The following is a 26,731-nucleotide window of genomic DNA, read 5'->3' on the forward strand; positions in this document are numbered from 1 at the left end:
ATTTTTTAAAATAAATGAATTAATCTAATTTTTGTTATTTCATATATTTATTTCTATTTACAAATAAATATGGAAACAAGTGCACTAACCGCTCTGCAACCGTGCTGCCTCATGCAAGGCTATTGAAGATATATGCACCAACTTTGTCAGACGTGTATTTTGAACCTCAGATTTCTCTGAGAGGAAGAAAGAACTAGTCAGTTTACACTATTTCAAGCCATAAAGTTATGAATAATTAAGGATTTATTTGTTTATTTATTAGGATCCCTGTTCGTTTGTGCCTCAGCCATTGTTAATCAAAAGAAAATCTCGCACAGAAAAACTAACCACAATACACAACAAGGCATAACAGAAAATAAAACCAAACAATACTATCCTCAATACACTCAAAATGACAATGAGAAACCAAACCGCGAATAAATAACACAAGCTCTATTCATTCATGTGGCTGCTCAAGAAGGACTTCAAATTAATTTTATAAGTGAACGCACGTTAATAACTCTCTGATGTGATCACGTAGAATCTTCCATTCTGGAAAAAAAAAGAGACCATTTTAAAACTAAGCTACTACTGCACGAAAATTAAGATCTGAATCCGTGAGATTAGCAGTAAGTAACTGAAGAGAGTCTGACGACACGGCTTTCTAAAGTTCATTTTAACAGTGAGTCACTGTGCATCTCAACACTTGAACGGTATGAACAGTGTAAAAGTAGCCGAGCAGCCTGGTTCTGGACAAGTTTATGACAGTTTATATCCTTGTCATTAGCAACAGACCACAACTAAACTATAACTCAGATGGGCTAAAGCACTGATGAATCTCATTATCACAGAAGTGAGGAAAGCTTCAAAACACATCCTAGAACCCGCAGTACTTCTACGTAGTCTGCTGATAATGGAGTTTATACGTGGAGACAATAACAGATTCTGACCCAGTATTACAACAAATACTCAATCTGCTTCACCTGTTCCAAACCAGCTCCCTGTATAGATAAATTCAGTTTTGGACCTCTGGCTACCCCCAGAAGTTAGAGGCCATGTGAGTGGTCACCTTGAGTGACAGCTAGTGCATGCTAGGTCCATAGCGTTACTAGTGGTTGCTAACTTTGGGCTCAGGTATTTTTGTCCTTTCTGAGCCTTTTATTGCAAATATGTGAGATAGCATGGCTTACTGTGCAGTTAATGTTAACAGACCATCAAAGACGTTGGTGCTCAAGTACTTCCGTTCAGTTAAGTTTTAGTAATGTGTATGTTAGCACCAGTGTTGCCACAGTTACTTTGAAAAAGTAATCCAATTACTGATTACTCCTTGAAAAAGTAACTTAGTTACTTTACTGATTACTCAATTGTAAAACTAAGTTAGATTACGAGTTACTTTTTTAGTTACTTTCCCCAGCTGTCGACAACAACCCTCTGCCACCTCAACATGACAATGATACCTGTTTTGCCAAAACTCACTTTATAGTCACCCTTTCTTGACTTCAATGAAAATACTTGTTTTATAAAAAGTAAAATAAAGACTTCTTTCTTGACCTCATATTTAACTGCTGACAGCACTGTAACAGTAAAACGTGCAATTTCTAACCTACATTGTTTATAAATGTAACTTAAATTCTTTCTAACATTTAAATTCTCTCTAAACATTTTACTTGTCGAAATTATTATTATTATAAGAAGTATTAGTAGTTGTAGTAAAAAAAAGCTTCAAAACTGGACCTTTAATCTAGGGGTGTTGTGTGTGTGTGTGTGTGTGTGCTGGGGGGGGGGGGGGGGGGGGGGGGGGTGACCACATCCTTGCCCCACACCCCCACTCCATCTGGATTCACCCCTGCTTTGGTGTTTGAGCACAAAGAATGGATAACATTTATTTATGCAGAAAACATGACCAGATTTACAGGTAAGAAAGTTTTATTGCGTTTTCACATCATGTGGTCCTCACAAAGAGAGTTTAGGTGTATTTGAGTGGAAAATAGTGTTAGTTATTGACACATCGCGGAGGATCAGCTGTTTTTAACGAGCAAATACAGAGCGGCTCAGCTCAGAATTCTAAATAAAGGAGAAAAAAAAGCATAAAAATGTCTTTGTAAAGCTCAGTGCAGGTGTGCTGTTGTCACCGCGTTTTAAGAGGTGAGGACGAGCTGCTGCAGAAAACCGCGGATGAAAAGCTCACAGCTCGTTTAAAGTGGGCAGCTCAGTTGAACCCCGACCCCCTGCCCAAGGACCAAGTTTAATGCTGCTATCGACCCACAATGCAAAAATAATAGTAACGCACAGTGACTTGGAGAAGTAACTTTAATCTGATTACTGATTTGGAAAGATTAACGCATTAATCAATCAATCAATCAATCATTTTTTTTATATAGCGCCAAATCACAACAAACAGTTGCCCCAAGGCGCTTTATATTGTAAGGCAAGGCCATACAATAATTATGTAAAACCCCAACGGTCAAAACGACCCCCTGTGAGCAAGCACTTGGCTACAGTGGGAAGGAAAAACTCCCTTTTAACAGGAAGAAACCTCCAGCAGAACCAGGCTCAGGGAGGGGCAGTCTTCTGCTGGGACTGGTTGGGGCTGAGGGAGAGAACCAGGAAAAAGACATGCTGTGGAGGGGAGCAGAGATCGATCACTAATGATTAAATGCAGAGTGGTGCATACAGAGCAAAAAGAGAAAGAAACAGTGCATCATGGGAACCCCCCAGCAGTCTACGTCTATAGCAGCATAACTAAGGGATGGTTCAGGGTCACCTGATCCAGCCCTACCTATAAGCTTTAGCAAAAAGGAAAGTTTTAAGCCTAATCTTAAAAGTAGAGAGGGTGTCTGTCTCCCTGATCTGAATTGGGAGCTGGTTCCACAGGAGAGGAGCCTGAAAGCTGAAGGCTCTGCCTCCCATTCTACTCTTACAAACCCTAGGAACTACAAGTAAGCCTGCAGTCTGAGAGCGAAGCGCTCTATTGGGGTGATATGGTACTACGAGGTCCCTAAGATAAGATGGGACCTGATTATTCAAAACCTTATAAGTAAGAAGAAGAATTTTAAATTCTATTCTAGAATTAACAGGAAGCCAATGAAGAGAGGCCAATATGGGTGAGATATGCTCTCTCCTTCCAGTCCCCGTCAGTACTCTAGCTGCAGCATTTTGAATTAACTGAAGGCTTTTCAGGGAACTTTTAGGACAACCTGATAATAATGAATTACAATAGTCCAGCCTAGAGGAAATAAATGCATGAATTAGTTTTTCAGCATCACTCTGAGACAAGACCTTTCTGATTTTAGAGATATTGCGTAAATGCAAAAAAGCAGTCCTACATATTTGTTTAATATGCGCTTTGAATGACATATCCTGATCAAAAATGACTCCAAGATTTCTCACAGTATTACTAGAGGTCAGGGTAATGCCATCCAGAGTAAGGATCTGGTTAGACACCATGTTTCTAAGATTTGTGGGGCCAAGTACAATAACTTCAGTTTTATCTGAGTTTAAAAGCAGGAAATTAGAGGTCATCCATGTCTTTATGTCTGTAAGACAATCCTGCAGTTTAGCTAATTGGTGTGTGTCCTCTGGCTTCATGGATAGATAAAGCTGGGTATCATCTGCGTAACAATGAAAATTTAAGCAATACCGTCTAATAATACTGCCTAAGGGAAGCATATATAAAGTGAATAAAATTGGTCCTAGCACAGAACCTTGTGGAACTCCATAATTAACTTTAGTCTGTGAAGAAGATTCCCCATTTACATGAACAAATTGTAATCTATTAGACAAATATGATTCAAACCACCGCAGCGCAGTGCCTTTAATACCTATGGCATGCTCTAATCTCTGTAATAAAATTTTATGGTCAACAGTATCAAAAGCAGCACTGAGGTCTAACAGAACAAGAACAAGCATTAGATTACTCGTTACTAAAAAAAGTGGTTAGATTAGAGTAACGCGTTACTAAGCAACGCGTTTGGTAACTTAGAGATAGGTGGGCGTGTTCAGCCTTCATTCATCCCACCAGTCTTATTCATGCTCCACCCCTTTACCCATTTATGAAGTTTAACACTGCCAAGTTTGCGACACCCAAAATCAACCAACTTGAGCTTCAAACATGGTTTTCCGAAAACCTCTGGGTGATGTCCCAGAGGGGTTTGTCCAGCACATACAAAGAGCTCATGATTTTTTTTATTCTATATCACGCTGCAAACGTGTGACATAAACTATTTACTTATGAATGAATGAATGAATGAATGAAAACTGTTTATTTCGAACATTTGATACAACAACAATTACAAGATAGATCAGTAAAGACAACAACAAAAAAGTTCCTACTGTGTACCCAACATGTCCGAAAAGGGGTAGGGTGAAGCATCAGCTTATTTATCCCTACCCCTTCCTCCCCACAACCAGTAATACCCTTTGCCACATATACACATAGATTCCTACACACCTAAACCGATATCAATATATATATACATATACATACACATATATATATACATACACACATCAACATACATACACATATATACACATATACATATATACACATATATATACACAAACATAAATATACACCTACACATACCTACTTACATACAAAATACTATATATTTACAAGCCGAAGCAAAAAACAAAAACACCCTAACCCTCATTACCCTTCCTCCTCCCTATACCCAGAAAAAACCATATTTTTGTACCGCTGTTTGAACTGGTTCATGCTTGGACATTGCTTGAGCCCCACTCCCAATCTGTTCCACATCCTCACCCCACAGACAGAAATACAGAAACCTTTTAATGTTGTTCGTGCCCACTGATGCTTTAAATTAAATTTCCCCCTCAGACTGTAATCCCCTGATCTGTTAAAAAACATATTTTTAATATTTGCTGGAAGTAAATTGTTTATTGCTTTATACACAATTTGTACTGTTTGAAAATGAACCAAGTCTGTGAATTTTAAGAATTTGGATTGTAAAAATAGTGGATTTGTATGATCTCTATAGCCAGTATTATGAATAATTCTTATAGCTCTTTTCTGCATTACTGATAGTGATTGTGTTGTACCTTTATAAGTATTACCCCATACCTCTGCACAGTACTGTAAATATGGTAAAACCAGTGAGCAGTAAAGAATGCGGAGTGAGTTGTGGTCCAGAATATGTTTCGCTTTGTTTAGAACTGAAATGCTTCTTGACAGTTTACTTTGTATATGTTTTATATGAGTCTTCCAGTTTATCTTATCATCTATTATCACCCCCAGAAACTTATTTTCATGTACCCTTTCAATATCTACCCCCTCGACTTGTAACTGAACCTGTATGTCTGTATTACAATAGCCAAATAACATGTATTTTGTTTTACTTAAGTTTAATGATAATTTGTTTCTGTCAAACCATATTTTCAATTTTCCCATTTCTATACTGATCCTCCTCAGTAACTCCTGCAAATCCCCCCCTGAACAAAAAATGCTTGTGTCATCTGCAAATAATACTAATTTTAATATTTTGGAAACATTGCCAATATCATTTATATAAATTAGAAACAGTTTTGGACCCAATACTGACCCCTGTGGGACGCCACAAGCATTGTCCAAGCATGATGATGTATATTCCCCCAACTTCACAAACTGTTTTCTGTTACTTAAGTAGCTTCTCACCCAGTGCAACACCAACCCCCTAATCCCATACTGTTCAAGTTTATTGATTAATATGTCATGATTAATTGTATCAAAAGCCTTTTTAAGGTCTATAAATATTCCAACTGAATGTAATTTGTGGTCTATGGCGTTTGTAATCTCCTCAACTGATTCTATTAATGCAAGTGATGTTGAACTATGTGCTCTGAATCCATATTGACTATCAGTAAGTAATTTATGTTTATTTATGAATTTGTCTAATCTATTATTGAATAACTTTTCTAATAATTTGGAAAATTGTGGAAGCAAAGAAACAGGTCTATAATTTGTGAAGTGGTGTCTATCCCCAGTCTTATACAGCGGCACAACCTTAGCTATTTTCATTTGATTGGGAAATTTACCGGTTTGAAATGATAAGTTACAGATGTATGTTAATGGTTCTACAATCCATTCTATGACCTGTTTTACCACCACCATATCAATTTCATTTAAATCGGTAGATGTTTTATATTTACAATTATTCACAATGTCTATAATTTCATTTCCATCCACTGCTGTGAGGAACATTGAACAGGGATTTCTTTCTATAAGATTATTATCCCAATCCTCAGATTGGGAATTGGGAATTTTTTCTGCCAAGCTTGGTCCAATATTTACAAAAAAAATATTAAAACCGTTTACTACCTCATCCTTATTTTCCTTCTTGACATTATTATCAATGAAATACTGAGGGTAACTCTGTTTTTTATTACCATTTTTGATAATGCTATTTAATATATCCCATATTCATTTAATATTGTTTTTGTTATTATATAATATGTTACTATAATATTCCTTCCTACATACCCGTATAATATTAGTTAATCTATTTTTGTATTTCTTATATCTATTTTCTGCCTCTTTAGTCTTTAGTTTTATGAATTCTCTATACAGTGTATTTTTCTTATTACATGCATTTCGTAACCCTTTCGTCATCCATGGTCGAGCTTGGATTTTTTGTTTTCTGTAGTCTTGTTTAATTGGACAATTTTTATCATATAATGATGTAAATATTTGTAAAAAAGTTTCATATGCACTATCAACATCACTTTCACTGTATACCTTTTCCCAGTTTTGCTCCTGTAAATCCTTCTTTAGTGTGTTCATGTTTTCCTCTGTCCGCACTCGCCTGTATTTTATTTTCTCCTCTGGCTGATTCCGCCGATGGTTTCTATTATAAACGATGAAAACTGGTAGATGATCACTAATGTCATTGATTAATAATCCACTCACAGTGTTATTCTCAATATCATTGCTGAATATATTATCAATTAAGGTAGCACTATGGGATGTAATTCTGCTTGGCCTGGTGATTTTTGGATATAAACTCATACTGTACATTATACTGATAAATTCATCTGTTATTTTATGCTTATTTGGATTGAGCAGATCAATATTTAAGTCACCACAAATGAACACAGTTTTTTGATTAGTTTTTGAGAACATTTTTCCCATACAGTCAGTGAATGTTTCAATACTAGATCCTGGTGCTCTATATATACAGCTGACTAATACGTTTTTGCTTTTTTCTTCACATATTTCAATAGTTATACATTCTAATAAGTTATCAATCACAGTTGTCATATTGTCTACTATTTTATAATCAATGTTCTTATCCACATACACAGCCACTCCTCCTCCACTCTTATTTTTTCTGTTTACACAATTAAATTCATATCCATCCAGTTCAAAATCCATTCCTTTATCTTCATTGATCCATGTTTCTGATATAGCAATTATGTTAAATATTTTTTTAAACTGACTTAAATATTCTTTAATGTTGTTAAAGTTTGCATATAGACTTCTGCTGTTGAAATGGATTATTGATAATTTGTTATCCGTTCTAATGATCCGATTAAACTGTTCATCTGTATAATAGCAACAACTGTCATTGATATTTGAGAAGAAATTATTGTCCGGGTCTATATCGTGCTCCAAGTCCAGTACATTGTGGTCTGTGTATTTAAATGTTCTCAGTTCTACTTTTCCATGATCAGCAATCCTTTGAGTTATATCCTTCTTGTCTCCAGATGTAGATGAATAGGTAGTAGATGAATAGGTTCCTCTGGTCTGTGTCATGGTGTTGTGATGTGTTTGTGTCCTCATACCTTATTGGTCATATTTGTCCAGATTCTCGCTTTAAGAAACACTATTGTTCATATTTGTCAAGCTCCTCGATGTTCCTTATTGCCATGACTTTTGCTTGTTCAGGTGATCCGTTCAGTTTGATGAATATTTTACAATTTGAAGTCCATGTGTGCTGGATTTTTCCCTGTTTCTTCAAGAAGCGTGCTTTCCTGGCGATGTCGGCATTCCGTTTGGTGAGATGTTCATTGATGAATACGTTTGTCCCTTTCAGTTTTCTTCCTTGTTTTAACAGTGCTGTTTTGTGTTTTCTGTTGATGAATCTCATGATGACGGTTCGTTTATCACCGTCATTTCTCCGGGGCAGAGGGTGGCACGCTTCAATGTTATTTAAATCCATTTCTATACCTTTAGATAGGAGGAAATCAGCAACCTGTTTTTCCACAGAGCTGACCTCCTGTTCACTGGGCTCCCCTCCGCTCTCATCTGTTACCGCCCGTGCGTAGGACCGTGGTTTGATGTGAAGACCTGTGATGATGACGTCGTTAATTCTGGTGTACTGCTCCAATTCAGCCACTCTATTTTCCAGCTGCACCAGATGCCGGTCTTTCTCGGCGTTCTGGAGCCGTAATGCCTTCACCTCCTCCACCAGATCCATGATTGATTTCTGTTGCTGCTTCACAACAGAAATCTCCTCTGATAGAAAGTCCAGAGATTTTTTAATATCGTCACCTTCCTCCGCTGGCAGAACCTTCTTAGGCCCCATGGTCGGCTTATGAGCAGCTTGTCGATCGCCGATGTTAACAGCCTGCGTTGTTTGTCACCGGGATGGATCTGCACTGCGCTGGTGCCGCGCGGCCTCGGTGTTTCCGCGCTGATGGATCCGCGGTGGCTGCACGAGGCCTCGGGGAAGCGGCACTCGTGACGCGCGGCTTTAATGACGCAGCGCGCGGCCTCAGTGAATTCACCACGTTGGGCCTCGGACGTTGTTGCTGTCCAGTCGCGGGGCTAAGTTGCCGGTTGAGGTGGTATTCCCACTGTCCGGGTTGGCAAACACCGGCGTGGCAGATGGCAACTACAAACACCACCTCTGAAAACTCAGGTACAAACTTTTTGCAGCTCGCTCTGACGACACGCAGCTCTGACTGACTGTGACTCCTGGACACATCCACTTACATCCAGGCCTCAACAATCTACAATATTCCTGTAACGTGGCTGTTCTTTCAACCCCAAAATAAATTAATGACACTCATGCATATTTGTGTGTGTGTGTGTGTGTGTGTAAAATCTAATTCCACTGCTTTAACATCTCTGTGCAAAAGAAATATGGCATTTAAAACCTAACAAATGATTACACATAAGTACACATATCAATGCTGACACAGCAACAAAAACAGATCAGATTAACCATCACAAGGAAGAAAAACAGCTTTAAATAGCTTCACTGAGCTGCAAATCACAAATATAAGCAACGCTTCTTTTCAGAAGTCATAGTTATCAGAACTAAAATCAATGATGGAAGTTTCAGTGGAAAACTGTACATAGTGTGCATTCTGTGCACACACAGCACCATATGTCCAACATGGGTTTAATTAGCCTATAAAATCCCCAAATACATACTAAAGTCAGCCGTCGATGCACCAAGGCTGCACAAGATGGTGCCGTCAAATAGTTAAGCTGAGCAATAAAAATAATTCTGATTCATAACCCCTCAAGTAAGTGTTTCTTAATCCTTTTTCCTGGAACTGCAATATTGTTCTTTGTAGTTCAGGTCTTTATGAGCAGGATGAAGCTCTAAAATTCTCTTTGCAGTGGTTGCAGTCAATTACAGCTTCATAAAGAGTGTCAAATAGAACATTTGCTCAAAAAAGTAGTGATGATGAGTCGTTTTCAAAGTGCAATTTGGAGGAGAATTTAAAGTGTATCTTTGGAAAACAGTAGTGCTGCTTAAAAGTAGTTTTTGCTGTTGCGTTAATTGTTAACTGAAATATGATTTTGACATTCAAGATAAAAAATGGCCAGGGCACATTCAGCAGGTTTATCACATTACTATTAAATCTATAGAGCCTGACAGATATATCAAATGGCACAAAAACATCTACGGTATCTACATTGTTTTTGGCAATATGAAAACTTTTATGTTAAAAAAAAAAAAACCCTGCCTCTTGGAAATGGTGTCACTACCTAGCGTGTCCAACAGCACTGTTTACAGTGTTGTCAAGTATGGCTGAGACCCCATCACCCCTTGGTCACCTGAGCTATAACAGAGGGAAGTAAAGTGACCAGCTGCCATGCATTTTCTATCAAAGTGGGTGTTTTACAGCAACAAGAGGGACAAGGTCACTATGCCACCAGCTAGCCAGGGCCCAAACAGAGGACAAGCCTACTTTATGCAATTGTTGACCAATGCAACACAGCGACTGTCAGAGTGAAACCAGAGTGATGATAGCATGAAGTATGTTGGTTGGTTGTTGGTTAGATTTATAGTTTACTCATAATAATGTTCATATTTAAACTGTAAAACATCAAGCCTCAATTACATTTCTTTGTCATAAGGGTTTAATAATGAAATATTCGGAAACGTTGCCATTTATAATGTGATGTATATATCAGTAGATATACCTGTATTGTATTTTTTTTTTGTTTTTTTTGCTCCCTAATATCAGTATTTGTCCAGAAACAATGCATACCGGTCAGGCTTCATAAATTTATTTATTTTGTTTGAAGTCACGGTTAACAGATTACAAAACACAAAGTGCCCACTGGTTTGACTTACAAATTCCAACTTTACTCTTAATTTTGTGTGTTAATTTATGCATTATTTTCCACACCAACATGGAATTTTGCACATCCAAACTTACTCTAGATTTGGGAACTCTACTACAATGACAGCATCAGAGAGGAAGACTCCTGAGTCCTCCCTGATTTGGGACCGACTTCACTGCTGAACTACATGCTCATACTTCAGTCGTTTTGTTATCATTAACCTTGAAAGCAAATCAGTTACACACCAAACACACTAACCGGACTAAACCAAACAAACGTGGAATGACTGCAGCACTTTATGCATTCCGTCCTGTTGGCCTTCTGTGGGAAAGATATCAGTAAATGAGTCACTTGTGAACTCTAAAAGCGGCTCTCAAGCTTTTTGAATGCAACCCTGTTATAGGAAATCAAAGGAAATGAGCAGAAACGCACACTTTCTCTTTCACATTCCTGTGACCTGGTCAACCACACATCCCAGTCAGATACAGCTCGTTTATGAAAGATTCACCACAATACCCATTTACATCAGCATGAAACAGATGGGTCCATATATATTTGGACACTGACAGTGTTGCAGCTATTCTAGCTGTTAATCAAAGCACATTACTATTAAAGAAGAACTAATCTATACGAGTTCACAGTGAACACAGCTCAGCTTTGATTGGATTCTAAATGCATCCAAAAGCTGCACAAATTGTCTGACCATCTTCACGGCATGTGCACAACGAGCGATGTCAAGTAAGGCTAAATACAACCCCAATTCCAATGAAGTTGGGACATAGTGTAAAATGTGAGTAAAACAAAATGCAATGATTTGCAAATCTTCTTCAACCTATATTCAACTGAATACATCACAAAGATATTTAATGTTCAAATTGATAAAACTTTATTATTTTTGTGCAAATATTTGCTCATTTTGAAATGGATGTCTGCAACACGTTTCAAAAAACCTGGGACAGTGGTATGTTTACCACTGTGTTACATCACCTGTCCTTCTAACAACACTCAACAAGCATTTGGGAAATGAGGACACTAATTGTTGAAGCTTTGTAGATGGAATTCTTTCCCATTCTTGCTTGATGTGCGAATTCAGTTGTTCAACAGTCCGGGGTCTCCGTTGCTTTATTTTTCGCTTTTTGCATCTGTCCATTTCAAATGATCTCGGGCACAGAGAAGGTGCTGGTATTTCTGGATGTTGTTGATGTATGGCTTTCGCTTTGCATGGTACAGTTTTAACTTGCACTTGTAGATGTAGTGACGAACTGTGTTAGCTGACAATAGTTTTCTGAAGTGTTCCTGAGCCTACGCGGTAAGATCCTTTACACAATGATGCCAGTTTTTAATGCAGTGCCGCCTGAAGGACCAAAGGTCACGGGCATTCAATGTTGGTTTTCAGCCTTGCCACTTATGTGTAAAAAGTTCTCCAGATTCTCTGAATCTTCTGATTATATTATGGACTGTAGATGATGGAATCCCTAAATTCCTTGCAACTGAACATTGAGAAACATTGTTCTTAAACTGCTGGACTATTTTTTCCACACAGTTGTTCACAAAGTGGTGATCCTCGCCGCATCTTTGCTTGTGAACGACTGAGCCTTTTGTGGATGCTCCTTTTGTCATGACACTCACAATTAGTGTCCTCAGTTCCCAAACGCTATAGAGTGTTGTTAGAAGGAAAGGTGATGTAACACAGTGGTAAACATACCACTGTCCCAGCTTTTTTGAAACGTGTTGCATGCATCCATTTCAAAAAGGGCAAATATTTGCACAAAAACAATAAAGTTTATCAGTATGAACATTAAATATCTTGTCTTTGTGGTGTATTCAACTGAATATAGGTTGAAGAGGATTTGCAAATCATTGTATTCTGTTTTTATTGGAATTGGGGTTGTAAACTCCACGTGAGACAACACCACCGCACAAGGGCAGATGAAGTGGTTAGACAGAAAGGTGTTGTTGCATCATCTCTGCGGATCGGGGGTGTTTCAAACCGTACAACAGACTCACAACTGCCACCGTACTGTGTAAAAGGGGTCTTACCATGTGCATCATCATGTGTGCACTGGAACCACTTCGTTCTTGCTACAAAGAATAACACTGTATAATGCACGTACCACATTCTCACTATGTCCACCCTGTCCTTAATACTGCACCAAGCACTGCAGTTTTTCATTCATTCTGCAAGTGTTCTTGTGCCCACCTATAAATTTAACAAACTATAGTAAGAAAAATGGCTCTCCTGCCAAACATGTCCATCTCTGTTTAAACACCCATATATGTGCGCGTGTGCATGCTTTAAAGCAAACCTCGATTAATAGGATGAGGAGGATGTGTGTGTGTGTGTATGTGTGTGCATTTATTTATTTGTTTTTGGCAGGCGTTTCAGCACCATGAACAGTGACCGGTACATTTCGCAAAGTAGTTCACAGACTGCTGCTGGGACAGCCGTCCGTGCCACACTTGTAGTACGAGGGTAGGCTGAAAAGTTCTAAGGTTCACTATGATGCAGTTAATGCATTAACTGTATAGTAGTGAGCCTTAGAACTTTTCAGCCTACCCTTGTATGACAATGAAGTTCTTAATACATCAAAGCGATAGTTACTTTGTCCTTCGGTTCTCACTGTGTCCTGATTACACACATCTGCATGGACACCATACCATGTCCTTATCAGTTTCTACTGTGTTCCTACTAAACACAGTACAACACTTCTTACTGAATCCACTCAATTTTTTTTGTAGACAGTGGAAACATGGGACATAATCAATGAGATCAACCACTTGAGTGGGACTTAAACAGAAGACATATTTGTGTAGTCAATTTTTGACAACTTAACTTTTGTTTACCTCGTTCAGAGTCCGGCTTGTAATGTTGAGCATGCCACACCTGGGAGTGTGTGCTGGTGCCACCCATTGCTACATCCATAACACTACAGTTGACTAAGATGTTGTCCAAAGTCATTTGAAACAGGCTGCGGGTTTTAGAAGGCGGCAACAGACTCTTTTGGATGCTATTTCAAACCCAACTCACTCCAACCACATGATTATCATTCAAATCAAGCACTCACACAAAAGTGATTCAGACTGAAACTGGGTCAGGGTAGAGCTGGTTCCACAGTTAAGACATCACAATCTAACATCTTTAAATTATGAGCAAAATGATTTATGTCATAACAAACAACGCTTCAACACCATATGTATCCCATTATATCTAACAAGCAAAATACCTCTAAACACCAACCAACACAGCATTTCTTTAATAAAAAGTCGTGTTCACATGTACTACCAATAAAATGACATCATGGGGAGTTGTCCTGCTTACAACATGAAAAATAATCTGATCAACAGTTGACTTGTAATGACTTCTTGCCAAGCAGTGCCATCAGACAAAAGCGGGCTAAGGTGAAAAACCTGCTTAACGTCAACCGCAGTAAACACAAAAACGCGTACATCCCTCCGTGTTATCAAACACTTCAAATGACATTTTTTGCCTGTTCCGTGGCGACAGCAAGTGCTTGGTGATGCTGATATCGTTGAAGGAGAATGAAGCACAAGTCTTTAATGGTCATGGTGCTTCCTGTCTTATTGGATGGTTGTGAGACTTGAACTGTCGCTCAAGTCTCTAGTCAAGAGCACTCTGGAGCAGTTTTTCATCCAGGATGTCTCTGTACATTACTACATTCATCTTTCCCTCAATCCTGTTTAATCTCCCAGTTCTTGCTGCTGAAAAACATCCCCACAGCATGATGCTGCCACCACAATGCTTCACTGTAGGGACGGTGCCTGGCTTCCTCCAAATATGATGCCAAAGAGTTAAATCTTTGTCTCATCACACCAGAGAATTTTGTTTCTCACAGGCTGAGAGTCCTTCAGGTGCCTTTTGGCAAACTCCAGGTGGGCTGCCATGTGCCTTTTACTAAGGAGTGGCTCCTGTCTGGCCACTCTACCATACAGGCCTGATTGCTGGATTACTGCAGAGATGGTTGTCCTTCTGGAAGGTTCTCCTCTGTCCACAGAGGAATGCTGGCACTCTGACAAAGTGACCATTGGGTTCTTGGTCACTTCCCTGACAAAGGCCCTTCTCCCCCAATTGCTCAGTTTAGATGGGCGGCCAGCTCTAGGAAGATTCCTGGTGGATCTGAACTTTTCCATTTACGGATGACGGAGGCCACTGTGGGCATTGGGACCTTCAAAGCAGCAGAAATGTTTCTGTACCCAGATTTGTGTCTCCTCTAGACGATCCTGTCTCGGAGGTTGACAGACAATTCCTTTGACTTCATGCTTGGTTTGTGTTCTGACATGCACTGTCAACTGTGGGACCTTATATGTAGACAGGTGTGTGTCTTTCCAAATCATCAATCAATCAATCAATTTTTTTTATATAGCGCCAAATCACAACAAACAGTTGCCCCAAGGCGCTTTATATTGTAAGGCAAGGCCATACAATAATTATGTAAAACCCCAACGGTCAAAACGACCCCCTGTGAGCAAGCACTTGGCTACAGTGGGAAGGAAAAACTCCCTTTTAACAGGAAGAAACCTCCAGCAGAACCAGGCTCAGGGAGGGGCAGTCTTCTGCTGGGACTGGTTGGGGCTGAGGGAGAGAACCAGGAAAAAGACATGCTGTGGAGGGGAGCAGAGATCGATCACTAATGATTAAATGCAGAGTGGTGCATACAGAGCAAAAAGAGAAAGAAACAGTGCATCATGGGAACCCCCCAGCAGTCTACGTCTATAGCAGCATAACTAAGGGATGGTTCAGGGTCACCTGATCCAGCCCTACCTATAAGCTTTAGCAAAAAGGAAAGTTTTAAGCCTAATCTTAAAAGTAGAGAGGGTGTCTGTCTCCCTGATCTGAATTGGGAGCTGGTTCCACAGGAGAGGAGCCTGAAAGCTGAAGGCTCTGCCTCCCATTCTACTCTTACAAACCCTAGGAACTACAAGTAAGCCTGCAGTCTGAGAGCGAAGCGCTCTATTGGGGTGATATGGTACTACGAGGTCCCTAAGATAAGATGGGACCTGATTATTCAAAACCTTATAAGTAAGAAGAAGAATTTTAAATTCTATTCTAGAATTAACAGGAAGCCAATGAAGAGAGGCCAATATGGGTGAGATATGCTCTCTCCTTCCAGTCCCCGTCAGTACTCTAGCTGCAGCATTTTGAATTAACTGAAGGCTTTTTAGGGAACTTTTAGGACAACCTGATAATAATGAATTACAATAGTCCAGCCTAGAGGAAATAAATGCATGAATTAGTTTTTCAGCATCACTCTGAGACAAGACCTTTCTGATTTTAGAGATATTGCGTAAATGCAAAAAAGCAGTCCTACATATTTGTTTAATATGCGCTTTGAATGACACATCCTGATCAAAAATGACTCCAAGATTTCTCACAGTATTACTAGAGGTCAGGGTAATGCCATCCAGAGTAAGGATCTGGTTAGACACCATGTTTCTAAGATTTGTGGGGCCAAGTACAATAACTTCAGTTTTATCTGAGTTTAAAAGCAGGAAATTAGAGGTCATCCATGTCTTTATGTCTGTAAGACAATCCTGCAGTTTAGCTAATTGGTGTGTGTCCTCTGGCTTCATGGATAGATAAAGCTGGGTATCATCTGCGTAACAATGAAAATTTAAGCAATACCGTCTAATAATACTGCCTAAGGGAAGCATATATAAAGTGAATAAAATTGGTCCTAGCACAGAACCTTGTGGAACTCCATAATTAACTTTAGTCTGTGAAGAAGATTCCCCATTTACATGAACAAATTGTAATCTATTAGACAAATATGATTCAAACCACCGCAGCGCAGTGCCTTTAATACCTATGGCATGCTCTAATCTCTGTAATAAAATTTTATGGTCAACAGTATCAAAAGCAGCACTGAGGTCTAACAGAACAAGCACAGAGATGAGTCCACTGTCCGAGGCCATAAGAAGATCATTTGTAACCTTCACTAATGCTGTTTCTGTACTATGATGAATTCTAAAACCTGACTGAAACTCTTCAAATAGACCATTCCTCTGCAGATGATCAGTTAGCTGTTTTACAACTACCCTTTCAAGAATTTTTGAGAGAAAAGGAAGGTTGGAGATTGGCCTATAATTAGCTAAGATAGCTGGGTCAAGTGATGGCTTTTTAAGTAATGGTTTAATTACTGCCACCTTAAAAGCCTGTGGTACATAGCCAACTAACAAAGATAGATTGATCATATTTAAGATCGAAGCATTAAATAATGGTAGAGCTTCCTTGAGCAGCCTGGTAGGAATGGGGTCTAATAAACATGTTGATGGTTTGGATGAAGTAACTAATGAAAATAACTCAGACAGAACAATCGGAGAGAAAGAGTCTAACCAAATACCGGCATCACTGAAAGCAACCAAAGATAACGATACGTCTTTGGGATGGTTATGAGTAATTTTTTCTCTAATAGTTAAAATTTTGTTAGCAAAGAAAGTCATGAAGTCATTACTAGTTAAAGTTAATGGAATACTCAGCTCAATAGAGCTCTGACTCTTTGTCAGCCTGGCTACAGTGCTGAAAAGAAACCTGGGGTTGTTCTTATTTTCTTCAATTAGTGATGAGTAGAAAGATGTCCTAGCTTTACGGAGGGCTTTTTTATAGAGCAACAGACTCTTTTTCCAGGCTAAGTGAAGATCTTCTAAATTAGTGAGACGCCATTTCCTCTCCAACTTACGGGTTATCTGCTTTAAGCTACGAGTTTGTGAGTTATACCACGGAGTCAGGCACTTCTGATTTAAAGCTCTCTTTTTTAGAGGAGCTACAGCATCCAAAGTTGTCTTCAATGAGGATGTAAAACTATTGACGAGATACTCTATCTCACTTACAGAGTTTAGGTAGCTACTCTGCACTGTGTTGGTATATGGCATTAGAGAACATAAAGAAGGAATCATATCCTTAAACCTAGTTACAGCGCTTTCTGAAAGACTTCTAGTGTAATGAAACTTATTCCCTACTGCTGGGTAGTCCATCAGAGTAAATGTAAATGTTATTAAGAAATGATCAGACAGAAGGGAGTTTTCAGGGAATACTGTTAAGTCTTCTATTTCCATACCATAAGTCAGAACAAGATCTAAGATATGATTAAAGTGGTGGGTGGACTCATTTACTTTTTGAGCAAAGCCAATAGAGTCTAATAATAGATTAAATGCAGTGTTGAGGCTGTCATTCTCAGCATCTGTGTGGATGTTAAAATCGCCCACTATAATTATCTTATCTGAGCTAAGCACTAAGTCAGACAAAAGGTCTGAAAATTCACAGAGAAACTCACAGTAACGACCAGGTGGACGATAGATAACAACAAATAAAACTGGTTTTTGGGACTTCCAATTTGGATGGACAAGACTAAGATCAAGCTTTCAAATGAATTAAAGCTCTGTCTGGGTTTTTGATTAATTAATAAGCTGGAATGGAAGATTGCTGCTAATCCTCTGCCCCGGCCCGTCCTACGAGCATTCTGACAGTTAGTGTGACTCGGGGGTGTTGACTCATTTAAACTAACATATTCATCCTGCTGTAACCAGGTTTCTGTAAGGCAGAATAAATCAATATGTTGATCAATTATTATATCATTTACCAACAGGGACTTAGAAGAGAGAGACCTAATGTTTAATAGACCACATTTAACTGTTTTAGTCTGTGGTGCAGTTGAAGGTGCTATATTATTTTTTCTTTTTGAATTTTTATGCTTAAATAGATTTTTGCTGGTTATTGGTAGTCTGGGAGCAGGCACCGTCTCTACGGGGATGGGGTAGACATCATGTACAATCAACTGAATTTACCACAGGTGGACTCCAGTTAAGCTGTAGAAACATCTCAAGAATGATAAACAGGATGCACCTGAGCTCAATTTTGAACTTCATGGCAAAGGCTGTATATATCTATATATATATCTATATTTTTTTTTTTTTTTTGGGATAAATTTGCAAAAATCTACCCCCCCTTTAACATTGTCATTATGGGGTATTGTGTGCAAAATTCTGAGGAAATCTGGAATAAGGCTGTAACAAAATGTGGGAAAAAAAATGAAGCGCTGTGAATACTTTCCGGATGCACCGTACATCCACCTGCTTTGCTCTTTGGTTAGCAGTCTTTTTCTTTGTGTTTGTTTTCTTTCATATGTACTGTTGTGATCCCCCTCTTATTCTGCTCAAAATCAATAAACACACCTCTCCAACTGTCTTCTCCCAACACATTATAGATCTTCCTTTGTCTTCCTTTCTATCACCCCATTCATAAACTCCTACACTTCTTACTCCATCCTCCTTTTACTTCGTCCTACACATACACCAGTTCCATCTCTTAAGAAATTTTGCAGACGTTGCCATAGAAACCTCCAGCAATGGCTCTCAGATATTGATGTTGTTATATGCACATGTACTGTCTCACTGCTTGAAAGCAAATTTCTTTGTTTACACCTGTTAAATAGCCAAAAGTATCAGAAAAGCAGAGGATGTAGTATGAATACAGAGCTTTGGAACTAATGCCCAACAAAATATATTACTATAGAGCATTAAATGCACTATGGTTCTGAGTAACATCATAATTAGCGATAATTTCAACATTGCTAATCAAACTCGTTTAGAGCTTTGACTGCATGACATTCTCATTAAAAAAAGTGCACATGATTAACAACAGAGTCTGTGAGGTAAGTTCAGGCAGCCAACTCAACTCACACGACTACATAAAACAAACGTAGCTCGAAGCTGTTTATTAATGCCTATGAATATAACTGGAGACGTGTACAAAAGCCTTGAAATATAGCAGTGTCGCAAGTGACACCAATGTATTCCCTGGTGACGTGACACAGAACCCTCTGGTGTTCCCGACGATGTCTCCCAGCTAAGTACTAATCAGGACCTAATCTATCTTCTGAGAGTTGACTACAACCCCAATTCCAATAAAGTTGGGACGTTGTGCGAAATGTAAATAAAAACAGAATACAATGATTTGCAAATACTCTTCAACCTATATTTAATTGAATACACCACAAAGACAAAATATTTAATGTTCAAACTGGATGCCTGCAACACATTTCAAAAAAGCTGGGACAGTGGCAACAAAAGACTGGGAAAGTTGATGAATGCTCAAAGACCACCTGTTTGGAACATTCCACAGGTGAACAGGTTAATTGGAAACAGGTGAGTGTCATGATTGGGTATAAAAGGAGTATCCCCAAAAAGCTCAGCCATTCACAAGCAAAGATGGTGTGAGGATCACAACTTTGTGAACAACTGTGTGAAAAAATAGTCCAACAGTTTAAGAACAATGTTTCCCAATGTTCAATTGCAAGGAATTTAGGGATTCCATCATCTACAGTCCATAATATAATCAGACGATTCAGAGAATCTGGAGAACTTTCTACACATAAATGGCAAGGCTAAAAATCAGCACTGAATGCCCGTGATCTTCAATCCCTCAGGTGGCACTGCATTAAAAAACATCATTGTGTAAAGGATCTTACCACGTGGGCTCAGGAACACTTCAGAAAACCAGTGTCAGTTAACACGGTTTGTTGCTACATCTACAAGTACAAGTTAAAACTCTACCATGCAAAGCGAAAGCCATACATCAACAACATTCAGAAATGCTGCGGCCTTCTCTGGGCCCGAGCTCATTTGAAATGGACAGACACAAAGTGGAAAAGTGTGCGGTGGTCTGATGAGTCCACATTTCAAATTGTTTTTGGAAATCATGCATGTCGTGTCCTCCAGACAAAGCAGGAAAATGACAATCCAGACTGTTACCAGCGCAAAGTTCAAAAGCCAGCATCTGTGTGTTAGTGCCCATGTTATGGGCAAGTTACACATCTGTGATGGCACCATCAATGCTGAAAGGTACATCCAGGTTTTGGAGTAACACATGCTGCCATCCAAGCAACGTCTTTTTCAGGGACGTCCCTGCTTATTTCAGCAAGACAATGCCAAGCCACATTCTGCACGTGTTACAACAGCGTGGCTTCGTAGTAAAAGAGTGCGGGTACTAGACTGGCCTGCCTGCAGTCCAGACCTGTCGCTCATTGAAAACGTGTGGTGCATTATGAAGCGCAAAATACGACAATGGAGACCCTGGACTGTTGAACAACTCAAGTCATACATCAAGCAAGAATGCGAAAGAATTCCACCTACAAAGCTTCAACTAGTAGTGTCCTCAGTTCCCAAACGCTTATTGAGTGTTGTTGGAAGGAAAGGTGATGTAACACAGTGGTAAACATACATGTCCCAGCTTTTTTGAAAAGTGTTGCAGACATCCATTTCAAAATGAGCAAATATTTGCACAAAAATATCTATATTTATTTTTTATGATCATTGCCAGTTGGTTTTATCTTTTCTGTGTGTTTTATCAGGTTCTTTTTGTTTTTGTCTAAAATTGCATTGTAGCATTATTACTTGTTGCTGCTATCACTACGATTATTATTGTCATGATTGTAAACAGCTGTATTTTTAAGGAAACAGGGATTGATATAAGCTGATTGGATCACCAGTTTGTGAACAACTATGTAAAAAAAAAAAAAGTCAAACAATTTAAGAACAATGTTTCTCAACATTCAATTGCAAGGAATTTAGGGATTCCATCATCTACAGTCCATAATATAATCCGAAGATTCAGAGAATCTGGAGAACTTTCTACACGTAAGCGGCAAGGTCGAAAACCAACATTGAATGCCCATGGCCTTCAATCCCATTGCATTAAAACCCGACATCATTGTGTAAAAGATCTTACCACGTGGGCTCAGGAACACTTCAGAAAACCATTGTTAGTTAACACAGTTTGTCGCTATATCTACAACCCCTGGCAAAAATTATGTAATCACCGGCCTTGGAGGATGTTCATTCAGTTGTTTAATTTTGTAGAAAAAAAGCAGATCACAGACATGACACAAACCTAAAGTCATTTCAAATGGCAACTTTCTGGCTTTAAGAAACACTATAAGAAAGCAGGAAAAAAAAAATTGTGGCAGTCAGTAATGGTTACTTTTTTAGACCTTCTTCTTCTTTGTCTTTCGGCTGTTCCCGTTAGGGGTCGCCACAGCAGATCAATCGTTTCCATCTCATCCTGTCCTCTGTATCTTCCTCTGTCACACCAACCACCTGCATGTCCTCTCTCAGCACATCCATGAACCTCCTCTTTGGTCTACCTTTCTCCTCTCCATCATATCAGCCAGCTCTCTCCCTTTACCAGTCATACTACCAACAAGTCCCCACTCTCATTTCCACCCTTCTAGTTTTCTTCTTCTCCCGCTGTTCGTGGCAATGTTTCCCCCTTCTTCTTCGTCGTCTTCGCCCAGCAGTAGCCCAATTTCCACCGGCACCCTGTTGGGCAATAGCACCGGTGGCGGACGTTGTTAACCCGGGCCGCGACCGATCCGGTATGGGAATTCGATTCTGAGTCTGCATAGTTCGGTTGGCTTGTTTTACGCCGGATGCCCTTCCTGACGCAACCCTCATTTATCCGGGCTTGGGACCGGCACTCAGAATGTACTGGCTGCACACCCCATGTGGCTGAGTTGGTTACTTTTTTTTAGACCAAGCAGAGGGAAAAAAAATATGGAATCACTCAATTCTGAGGAAAAAATGATGGAATCATGAAAAACAAAAGAACGCTCCAACACATCACTAGTATTTTGTTGCACCACCTCTGGCTTTTATAACAGCTTGCAGTCTCTGAGGCATGGACTTAATGAGTGACAAACAGTATTCTTCATCAATCTGGTTCCAACTTTCTCTGATCCTTCCCACTGTAGCCAAGTGCTTGCTCACAGGGGGTCGTTTTGACCGTTGGGGTTTTACATAATTATTGTATGGCCTTGCCTTACAATATAAAGCGCCTTGGGGCAACTGTTTGTTGTGATTTGGCGCTATATAAAAAAATTGATTGAATTGAATTGATTGCTGTTGCCAGATCAGCTTTGCAGGTTGGAGCCTTGTCATGGATCATTTTCTTCAACTTCCACCAAAGATTTTCAATTGGATTAAGATCCGGACTATTTGAAGGCCATGACATTGACCCTATGTGTCTTTTTGCAAGGAATGTTTTCACAGTTTTTGCTCTGTGGCAAGATGCATTATCATCTTGAAAAATGATTTCATCATCCCCAAACATCCTTTCAATTGATGGGATAAAAAAAGTGTCCAAAATATCAACGTAAACTTGTACATTTATTGATGATGTAATGACAGCCATCTCCCCAGTGCCTTTACCTGACATGCGGCCCCATATCATCAATGACTGGAAATTTACATGTTCTCTTCAGGCAGTCATCTTTATAAATCTCATTGGAACGGCACCAAACAAAAGTTCCAGCATCATCACCTTGCCCAATGCAGATTCGAGATTCATCACTGAATATGACTTTCATCCAGTCATCCACAGTCCACGATTGCTTTTCCTTAGCCCATTGTAACCTTGTTTTTTTTTCTGTTTAGGTGTTAATGATGGCTTTCGTTTAGCTTTTCTGTATGTAAATCCCATTTCCTTTAGGCGGTTTCTTACAGTTCGGTCACAGACGTTGACTCCAGTTTCCTCCCATTCGTTCCTTATTTGTTTTGTTGTGCATTTTCGATTTTTCGAGTTTTCTGTCTTGTCGCTTTGATATCTTCCTTGGTCTACCAGTATGTTTGCCTTTAACAACGTTCCCATGTTTTTTGTATTTGGTCCAGAGTTTAGACACAGCTGACTGTGAACAACCAACATCTTTTGCAACATTGCGTGATGATTTACCCTCTTAAGAGTTTCATAATCCTCTCCTTTGTTTCAGTTGACATCTCTCGTGTTGGAGCCATGATTCATGTCAGTCCACTTGGTGCAACAGCTCTCCAAGGTGTGATCACTCCTTTTTAGATGCAGACTAACGAGCAGATCTGATTTGATGCAGATGTTAGTTTTGGGGATGAAAATTTACAGGGTGATTCCATAATTTATTCCTCAGAATTGAGTGAGTCCATATTTTTTTTCCCTCTGCTTGGTCTAAAAGTAACCGTTACTGACTGCCACAATTTTCTTTCTTGATTTCTTATAGTGTTTCTTAAAGCCAGAAAGTTGCCATTTGAAATGACTTTAGTTTTGTGTCATGTCTGTGATCTGCTTTTTTTCTACAAAATTAAACAACTGAATGAACATCCTCCGAGGCCGGTGATTCCATAATTTTTGCCAGGAGCTGTACAAGTGCAAGTTACAACTGTACCATGCAAAGCGAAAGCCACACATCAACAACATCCAGAAACGCTGCCGCCTTCTCTGGGCCCAAGCTCATTTGAAATGGACAGGCGCAAAGTGGAAAAGTGTGCAGTGGTCTCATGAGTCCACATTTCAAATTGTTTTTGGAAATCAAAGACCATCCAGACTGTTACCAGCTCAAACTTCAAAAGCCAGCATCTGTGATGGTATGGGGGTGTGTGAGTGCCCATGGCCTAGGCAAATTATACATCAGTGATGGCACCATCAATGCTGAAAGGTACATCCAGGATTTGGAGCAACATGTTGCCATCCAAGCAACGTCTTTTTCGGGGACGTCCTTGCCTATTTCAGCAAGACAATGCCAAGCCACATTCTGCACGTGTTACAACAGCGTGGCTTTGTAGTAAAAGAGTGCAGGTACTAGACTGGCCTGCCTGCAGTCCAGACCTGTGGCCCAGTGAAAATGTGTGAGGCATTATGAAGCGCAAAATAAAGCAACGGAGACCCCGGACTGTTGAACAACTGAATTTGTACATCAAGCAAGAATGGGAAAGAATTCCACCTACAAAGCTTCAACAAGTAGTGTCCTCAGTTCCCAAATGCTTATTAAGTGTTGTTAGAAGGAAAGGTGATGTAACACAGTGGTAAACATACATGTCCCAGCTTTTTTGAAACGTGTTGCAGACATCCATTTCAAAATGAGCAAATATTTGCCCAAAAACAATAAAGTTTATCAGTTTGAACATTAAATATCTTGTCTTTGTGGTGTATTCAATTGAATATATGTTGAAGAGGATTTGCAAATCATTGTATTCTGTTTTCATTTACATTTTACACAACGTCCCAACCTCATTGAATTTGGGGTTGTAGATCAGGTGTGCACAGAGCAACATGGCTGCACTTCTTTTAAACTGCATAAACAATTTATAAAGTTATAAAGTATAAAGTTTATGAAGAGTCACCTTCGTCTCTTTCTTTGTCTCACTCCATTTTCACATATTGGAGTGGTGCCGGACCCAAGAGTCATGTTTGACAAGTTCAACACACTTAGGCAAGAGCTAAATGCAACTGTTGCATCGCTGCTCAGTCTTTTCAAATCATTTGCCTTTGATAATGATTTTTATGGCCACACGGCACTTAAGGAAGGGCAACAAAGCCCTAACGAAACAAAAAGTCTGGAGTTTCGTTGGTAGGATTTAACCTTTGCGCAACTTTGTTGCAGCTGGTACTTCGTCAGGATTTTTAAACAGTTGAAAAATATGAACGAATGCCAACAAAAACCTCAGTTTGTCCATATTTCGGTTTGCTGTTCTTTACCTTTTTTAAATCGTTTGATTAGTTTTTATAAAGTTACCATTTAGTTTGACTTTGTACGACCAGCTGAATGTTTTCATACAGTGCAGAAGCCGGTGCTGCCGCTGCTGCATTCATGTACCTTCAGAAATTACAGGGCAAACTCAGTCTGTTGCTTGGATTTTTTTATCTGGGTAATGGGTCAGCTTCACTGGGCTCAGACACCTTATATAGGCCAGAATTACTCTTTTGTATGGATACAATTAATTATTTTGCCACAAGCAACTGCTGAATTTGAAACAATAAAAAGTTGTGTAGTTTCCGACAGTACTTGAACGCAGCATCAGCAACAGGAGCAGCAATCGACTCCTGTGTGTGCTTATTATTTTTTATTAAATATTATGAGTGTAAGAACGACAATCCAGCCCTTCTGTACATGTGGCAACATGCAGATGATTCAGATGATTATATAAGAGCTGGTCTGGAAGGCAGAATTCACGTTGTGGATCTTATATTTATTCCCCCTTTTGACAGTTTTCTGTTATAAATCAATATATATGGCTTAGTAATGTAATACAGTGATAAAGCAGTCATCACAGCACACCAGCATTTTTTTTTTTTTTTGGAGCAAGACAGAGCGTGCAGCATGTCGACAGCTAGTGAGGATTCTGATGATGAAGGAAATGATCCTCTTTTGTTTTGGATGAGGAACCAGAGCAGATTCACCAGATCCACTGACATGCGCACAGAGCTCGACAGTGGGTCGGATCACGCACTTCTGTTTGCAGCTGAGCTCCGTCCCAGCGCTGAGTCCTGGAATGCAGAGATGCAGACACACACTGCCCCAGCAGTGGCTCCAGGTGCATTTCATTTGAAGCATGGAGAGCAACATTAGCTTCGGTTTCGTTTTGTTCCTCTTTCGTCCCTTTATTTATTTAATATGCTGCTTAAATTCAGAGGGTGGTGTCATCTGATCTGAGGTCATAGCCCAAAGGTGTTTGTTTGTTGTTTTTGTGACCATCGCGCGTTGACTGTTAATCTACGACATGGGCAGGTGGCACATGGAGGTCTAAAAAGTAGGCTTCCCATGGATGCACACCGGCTTCTGTTCTGGCGTTTTATCACTGTGAGAGCATGAAAATTGTCACATTTATTTTCTTGCAAGCCTTCTCGACAGCGCCAGGACTTTTTGCGACCAGTGCGCACAGGACCGGGGAAGATGGTTTGATCCGTCCTGTACTAACTGGCGATGCGTAACGCTTTTGCGCAGGCTGCAGAACACCACATTGTTTCAGCATGACTTTTAGCACTCAGATGTTGGTGAATTATTCAAAGCGCTCGAGTGATATTGGCTCAGTCATAATAAAAATACCAGCGGTGCTGCGGATCAGTGCAACAACTGTGGGTGCAGCGGAAATCCCGGTGTGATTGTTCCAGCCCGAATCATCCTCGTCTGCACGTACTCGCAATCGTAGGCTTTCATTTCCTCTAACGTGTGCACACTCACGCTGTATACCAAATAGTTGGTCCTTGGACTCCGGCAAAGACGGTCGCATTCCTCCCCTCTCCTCTCCTCCTTTCTGCTCTCTATCTCTGCTCCGACCTTCAAAGTCCCAGCTTCACCAGACTGTGAATTCTTCAAATTATGATTTGGATTAACTATGGAATTGATCAGCTGGTCTCTCAACGCCATTGACACCATTTGTTTTCGAGAAGGAGATCAGGGTTTGGGGACCCTG

The 26,731-nt window shown here is 39.7% G+C and overlaps 1 protein-coding gene across 1 annotated transcript in view; it reads right to left on the reverse strand.

Moving 5' to 3' along the window:
* LOC117513634 (neurocalcin-delta A) overlaps positions 1-26,731 on the reverse strand; it is a 94,348-nt gene that overhangs the window by 41,699 nt on the left and 25,918 nt on the right. The gene's annotated exons all lie outside the window — the stretch shown is intronic.

This window comes from Thalassophryne amazonica, chromosome 7, assembly GCF_902500255.1.
Source record: "Thalassophryne amazonica chromosome 7, fThaAma1.1, whole genome shotgun sequence".
Taxonomy (NCBI): domain Eukaryota; kingdom Metazoa; phylum Chordata; class Actinopteri; order Batrachoidiformes; family Batrachoididae; genus Thalassophryne; species Thalassophryne amazonica.